General features: G+C 48.8%; 1 long non-coding RNA gene across 2 annotated transcripts; it reads right to left on the bottom strand.

Annotated features, from left to right (window-relative positions):
- Positions 1 to 627: 627 nt before the first annotated feature.
- Positions 628 to 5,062, bottom strand: LOC122193261. 2 transcript variants are annotated; one of them, XR_006182856.1, is made up of 6 exons: positions 5,020 to 5,062; positions 4,052 to 4,316; positions 3,088 to 3,251; positions 2,780 to 2,993; positions 1,369 to 1,489; positions 628 to 755 (listed from the first exon to the last, which is right to left on the bottom strand). It is a non-coding gene; the product is annotated as an uncharacterized LOC122193261 (long non-coding RNA). The 2 variants fall into 2 exon arrangements; XR_006182855.1 differs by having other exon boundaries at positions 4,052 to 5,033.
- Positions 5,063 to 5,875: the final 813 nt, after the last annotated feature.

Genomic DNA, 5,875 nt, shown 5'->3' with positions numbered 1-5,875 from the left:
GCTTAAAATTCATGGAGACTTGGAAAGTTCTCAAAGAAACCTTGAAAAGCGGCCTTGAAGTATTCCTGTTGAAAATTGCTGGGATGCCTTACCACATCATTCACCACGACCATTCATATCATCCACCATAGATTAAATCACTTTTAAAACCACGGATTGTAATTATCGGCAATACTTCCTCCCTGTGGATCTCAAGCCCTCGTGAGTAACTGGAATGGGGGGCGGCAAGGGGATTCTGGTGCTAAGCTGAACACCTATCCAGAAACCTGTTCTCCTGAACTAAAAATACGGGCTAAAGGAAACAAGGCGTGTGTTCATCATTACACTGACTGCATCGGAGTGTGCTTTTGTGCACACGTGGATCTAGAGACATTGCTAAGAACTTAATTGGTCCACCCGATCCTTAAGCAGCTCAGTAATTCAAGACACCTAACAAGGATGGAGGCTCACTGGGTCATGGGCAAAGCAGGGAGGACAGAGGCAGGAAGCAGGAAGGAGTTCAACTCCAGCTCTCCCACACAAAAGACTGGGAGAGCTGAGTCAGCACCACGGGAGGAGTTACGACACAGCTTGGGAGCTTACAGAGAGACCTGAGATTGCCAAAGGACGGCACCAGGGTAACTCTCACCAGTCCTGTGCAGGGGTTTCATGGATACTTGGGATGCTGACTTCCACTGCCTGAGTCATTGGTAGGAAGTCCAGGTGACAAAGGCTCCTTCTGTCTGGGTAACGCTTCTGTGGTTCCATGGTTATGACTGGAAAAAAATTAAAAATTAAAATTAAAAAAAATTTCATACAACCCTGTAAAATTTGCTACTCTGCTGTTCTTGTCAGCACGACATCTAAGATGAGCATTACGCGTCCCTGCACCTGATTGAAAAGTCATCCAAGCCCATATTGCACACAGCTTCATCTCAGTGCCAAGAAGAAACACACACACAGACATTTACAAGATTCTTTGCACAGATAAAAGCGCGGGTTGCACGTGTATTCTCTTCAGTAATAAATAGTAACGTAGAATCCAAAGGTAACTTTGCAAGAACTAGATGAAAGAAAGGTCAATGAAAAGGACATATGGGATTAACTATTTTCATCTAAAAAATCCTTGCTAAACCTCTCCCCATCGAAAAGGAAGCATGCTGGGCACTGTTAGCAGCAGCTCAGAGAACATCTTACACTGCAAAAAGCAGCACATTCTTTTTGTCCACAGGCCCCTCATTTCTCTATCTGGTGTCAGATTCACTCAAAATACCAGAACGGCCATTCAGTCCTGCTGAGGTAGGAACCCACTGCTGGGATGTCCCCCAGTCCCATTCCCTGCTATTTCCAGCATCGGGGGGGAAAGTAAGAGGAACTGACTTCACCTACCCAGGCTTCTGCATGGCCTCCAATACGGTCTCACACCACAGGGAGAAGCACGGCGGAGAGCTCTGGTGGCTGCAGAAATCAAGGTTGCCCCTACGATGGTGCTTTATAACAACATGCCTTACTGCACATGAAACATGAAAGACAAGGTTAAGGTTAAATAGACTCCACTCCCCATGGATGTGGCTGTCTGCACAGACAACAGCTGCCTGCTGTCCAGCAGAGTGATGCTCACCCAGCAGAGCTCTCACCGGCAGATGCCTTTCATGGAAACACAAAGTTAGCAAGCATGGAAAATATCTCCAAGATCATCCAGTCCAACCGTCCACCTGCCACCAACATTTCCCACTAAGCCCCTTATGTCCCTCAGGACAACATCTAACATTTCTTGAACACCCGCAGGGACGGTAACTCTGTCACCAACCTGGGCAGCCCGTTCCAGTGTCGGACCACTCCTTTGGAGAAGTGTCTCCTAACATCCAAACTCAATCTCCCCTCATGCAACTTGAGGCCATTCCCTCCAGTCCTGTCGCTACTTACATTGGAGAAGAGGACGACCCCCACGTCGACATGACCTCTCTTCAGCTCATTGTAGAGAGGGATAAGGTCTGCCCTGAGCCTCCTCTTCCCCAGACTAAATAATCCCCGTTCCCTCAGCCGCCCCCCATAACTCTTGTGCTCTACACCCCTCACAGCTTCACTGCTTTTCTCTGGACACATTTCAGGGTTCCAGTGTCCTTCTTGTAGTCAGGGACCCAGAACTGAACACAGCACTCAAGGTGAGGACTCACCAGAGCTGAGTACAGGGGATGATCACATCCCTGCTCCTGCTGGCTCCAGCCCTTTGCACTGCACTTCCAATCTCAACCATCTCTTCTGCGGTAGCGCTTGCATCCTCACTTAGGGCTGGAGCTCAAGAGCTCAATGCAACAGGAAGAACACAGCGTGCAACTGGAAGATGGTTCTCAAAGCCGACAAGAGTCACCTCTCTGACCTTGGGCACAACTCACCAACCGAGAGTCAGGCCTTGCAAACTTGGCTCATCTGAGCACATCAGAGGGGGCTGCACATCAGACCACAAGCATCCATTGCAATTGCAGCTCCATGTAGAGAAGAACGTCAATTAACAGGTGTGAATGAATTCGCTCACAAGCTGCACAACGAGTCTGTTCTTCATTAAAAAACCCATATGGATTGCTAAGCCAAAAAGAGAACAGCAAGAGCTAATAGTGATGGAAGAGGTTCCTGGTCCTAAACCTCATCCTCTTACCCCAATTTTCCTTGCCTCGTACCCTACCCCAACTCCTGGACGATGCCCACAGCCTTAAACTCAGACCTCAGATCCATGAGCTGAACATGAACAAATCTACCCCGGAGCAACAGGATGGCAGACACACAGCAGAAGACAACCAACCTGCAGAAGCAGTTCCGTTGGGGTTGGTCCAGATGTTTGTATGCTGCCTTCCATGGCCCAGGCCAAGCTTGCTGAGCTGCTCCTCCTTTGTGCAGGGGGAGAGCGGTGCAGATGCTGTGTGCTGGCTATGCATAGCATGCCTTTGACTTGATTTTCCTCTCTCCATCTTCCATTAGCAAACAGCATTTCAAATCTTTCCTCATGAAAAAATCACCTATGTAAAAAAGAATTGGCAATCTTGCTTTTGAAGTTTCCTTATTTGTACAACTTGATGTTTTAAAGCAGAAGCTCACCTAGCAGTGACCTACCTTAGACAAGCTCAACCGGCAGGGAAAAGTCATTCCTCTGGGTGCAAAGTCTGCAGACACATTTCCAGGGGCAGCAGCCAGCCCAGTTCTCAGCACAGCTTCACCAACCACAGAAATCCAGTTGATGCCCGCCGTGCTTTTCTCCCTTCTGAAACACTGCATCGCTGCAAGAAGCAAGGATTAAAATCACAGAACCACAGAACTGGGGTTGCAGGGGACCCCCAGTGATCATTGAGTCTAAAGTCCCTGCAAAATGGACTCCCTACAGCGGGCTGCGCAGGTGGGCGTCCAGGAGGGTCTGGAATATCTCCAGAGAAGATGAAGCCACAGCCTCCCTGGGCAGCCTGTTCCAGCGCTCCATCATCCTCGCCGTGAAGAAGATCCTTTGCATTTTGGTGCAGAACTTCCTGTGCTCCAGTTTGTGGCCATTTCCCCTTCTCCTGTCCCCACAGATCGCTGACAAGAGGTTGGCCGTGTCCTTTGGACTCTCACACTTAACAAATACGTAAGCATTAATCAGATCTGCTCTCAGTCTTCTTTCCTCAAGGCTGAACAGACCCAGGTCCCCCAGCCTTTCCATACTGAGGAGATGCTCCAGGCCCTTTATCACCTTCCTGGCCTTCTGTTGGACTCTCTCCAGGAGATCCCTGTTATTTCTGTACCAGGAAGGGAGCCCAGAACTGGATGCAGTACTGCAGGTGAGGCCTGACCAGGGCAGAGCAGAGAGCAGGGATCACCTCCCTTGCTCTGCTGGCCGCGCTCCTTTTAAAGCACCCCAGGATGCCATTGGTCTTCTTGGCCAGCAGGACACACTGCCGGCTCACGGCCAATCTGTTTTCCACCAGCACCCCCAGGTCCTTCTCTGCAGAGCTCCTCTCCAGCCGGTCACATCCTAAGCTTACTGATATTTACAGTTATTCCTTCCCAGGTGCAAGACTCTACACTTGCTTTTGTTCCACCTCACCTGGTTTGTTTCTGCCCAGCTCCCCATCCTGTCCAGGTCTTGCTGAATGGCAGCACAGCCTCTTGGCGTGCCAACCACTTCTCTCCCAGCTTTGTCTCATCAGTGCACTTGCTAAGGGTGAACATATCCCCTCATCAAGGACATTGACAAAGATATTGAACAAGACCTTGAGAGAAACACTCAAAGTCACCAATTTCAGCTTAGGCAAGGATCTTAGTGATAGCAGCAAAGTTTATTCGTTATTTCAATAACAGGCACATGCTCCCTGTTAATAAGGGAAAAATTGCACATCAGTCAGTGAAATTCATCCTGTTCTGTACTCTGAACCCGACGCAGGCAATGCTCTCCTGGCACTCACTGGTTGAGCGTCTAGGCTCACAATCTCCCCGACGCTGTTGCTATGATGTAGTTCCATATAAGGTCCATTACCAACCTGCTCTTTTTGGTATGTTTTCTACTTCTCCATGGATACGAGGGCCATATTTCCAAGAGTGAGCACATTTGTTCTGTCCTGTGCCGAGCTCCCTCTCTCTCTCCAGCCTGCATATTTGCCTTATTTTGTGCCTGGCTCAATTCCACCCCAATCAGAACACCCCGAATCTTTAACTTTTTAACTCTGCTCAGCACCTTTCTTAGTGGAAGGCAAACGGCTCTTTCACAAGAGGGCTGTAAGTTCAGTAAAGCCAGTACTACATACAGAAAATACTAAAAGCTTCTACTGCAAAAACACAATCTACCTTTCACAACCCGACCCAGCACCAACCCCCGGGAGCACCGCCGCTCACAGCTCTCCAGCCGCACTCTGTGCCGCCCATCACCACCACTGAGCTCAGCCAGTAAACCAGTTCTCAGCCCACCTCATCATCCACTCATCTATCCCACACTTTCTCAGCTTCATTACCAGGATGTCACAGGAGACTGTAACAAAACATTGCTGAAGTCAAGGTAGACGACACCCACTGCAGTACCTGAAATGATCCATTCCATCCCACTCAGGCTGAAGCCTTTATTCCTTCCAGGTGCATATTAGGACCAGCCTCCAACACGGGATGAGTGCACTGGAAATTCCAGAGGTGGAGTTTGAGCCAACAGCCCACATTCCTTAAGGAATAACAGAGCAGCAGACAACCCGAGTACACAGTTCTGGAGAAACTTACCCTTGGTTTCAAGAGCGGGCATCTCACCATTCCCAAGTACGGCCACCCAAGCAGCACTTTGTGTGGTGATACTCCTAAGCCTTTTCTGTGAGTGGTTCGTATTCTGACAAGGGCTACATGTAAACACTTTGTCCATGGTAATTTGGTCTCTGAAACCAATTTTGACAAGTGCTTCTTCAGCATCTGATTGATTCATTCTACTTTCCCCGAAGAAGGAGGGTGCCACGGAGTATGGAGCTCCCACTTTATTTCTGAAGTTCTCATCAGCTCCTGTAGGACATGTGAAGTAAAGAGGCTTCCCTTATCTGAGTCTATATTCCACACAATCCCACATCTAGAGATTGTGTCAGAATGTAGAGTCCTCAGTGCAGAAGAGACATGGACCTGTTGGATCACATCAGAGGATGGCCACAAAAAAAAAAAAAAAAAAAAACAAGGGATCAAACAGCTCTCCTCCAAGGACAGGCTGAGAGCTGGGGCTGTTCAGCCCGGAGAAGTGAAGGCTCCAAGGTGGCCTGGTAACAGCTGTTCAATACCTAAAGGGGAGCAAAAGGAAAGAACAAGGGAAAATTTAGGTTAGATGTAAGGAAAATATCTTTTACAGTAAGGGTGGTGAGGCAGTGGAACAGGTTGCCCAGAGATGTGCTGGATGCCCTGTCCCTTCCAA

This window comes from Lagopus leucura, unplaced genomic scaffold (assembly GCF_019238085.1).
Source record: "Lagopus leucura isolate 7727_CA_CO unplaced genomic scaffold, USGS_WTPT01 32704-0_obj-0_obj, whole genome shotgun sequence".
Classification (NCBI taxonomy): Eukaryota; Metazoa; Chordata; class Aves; order Galliformes; family Phasianidae; genus Lagopus; species Lagopus leucura.
This window is presented reverse-complemented; position numbering and strand designations above follow the sequence as displayed.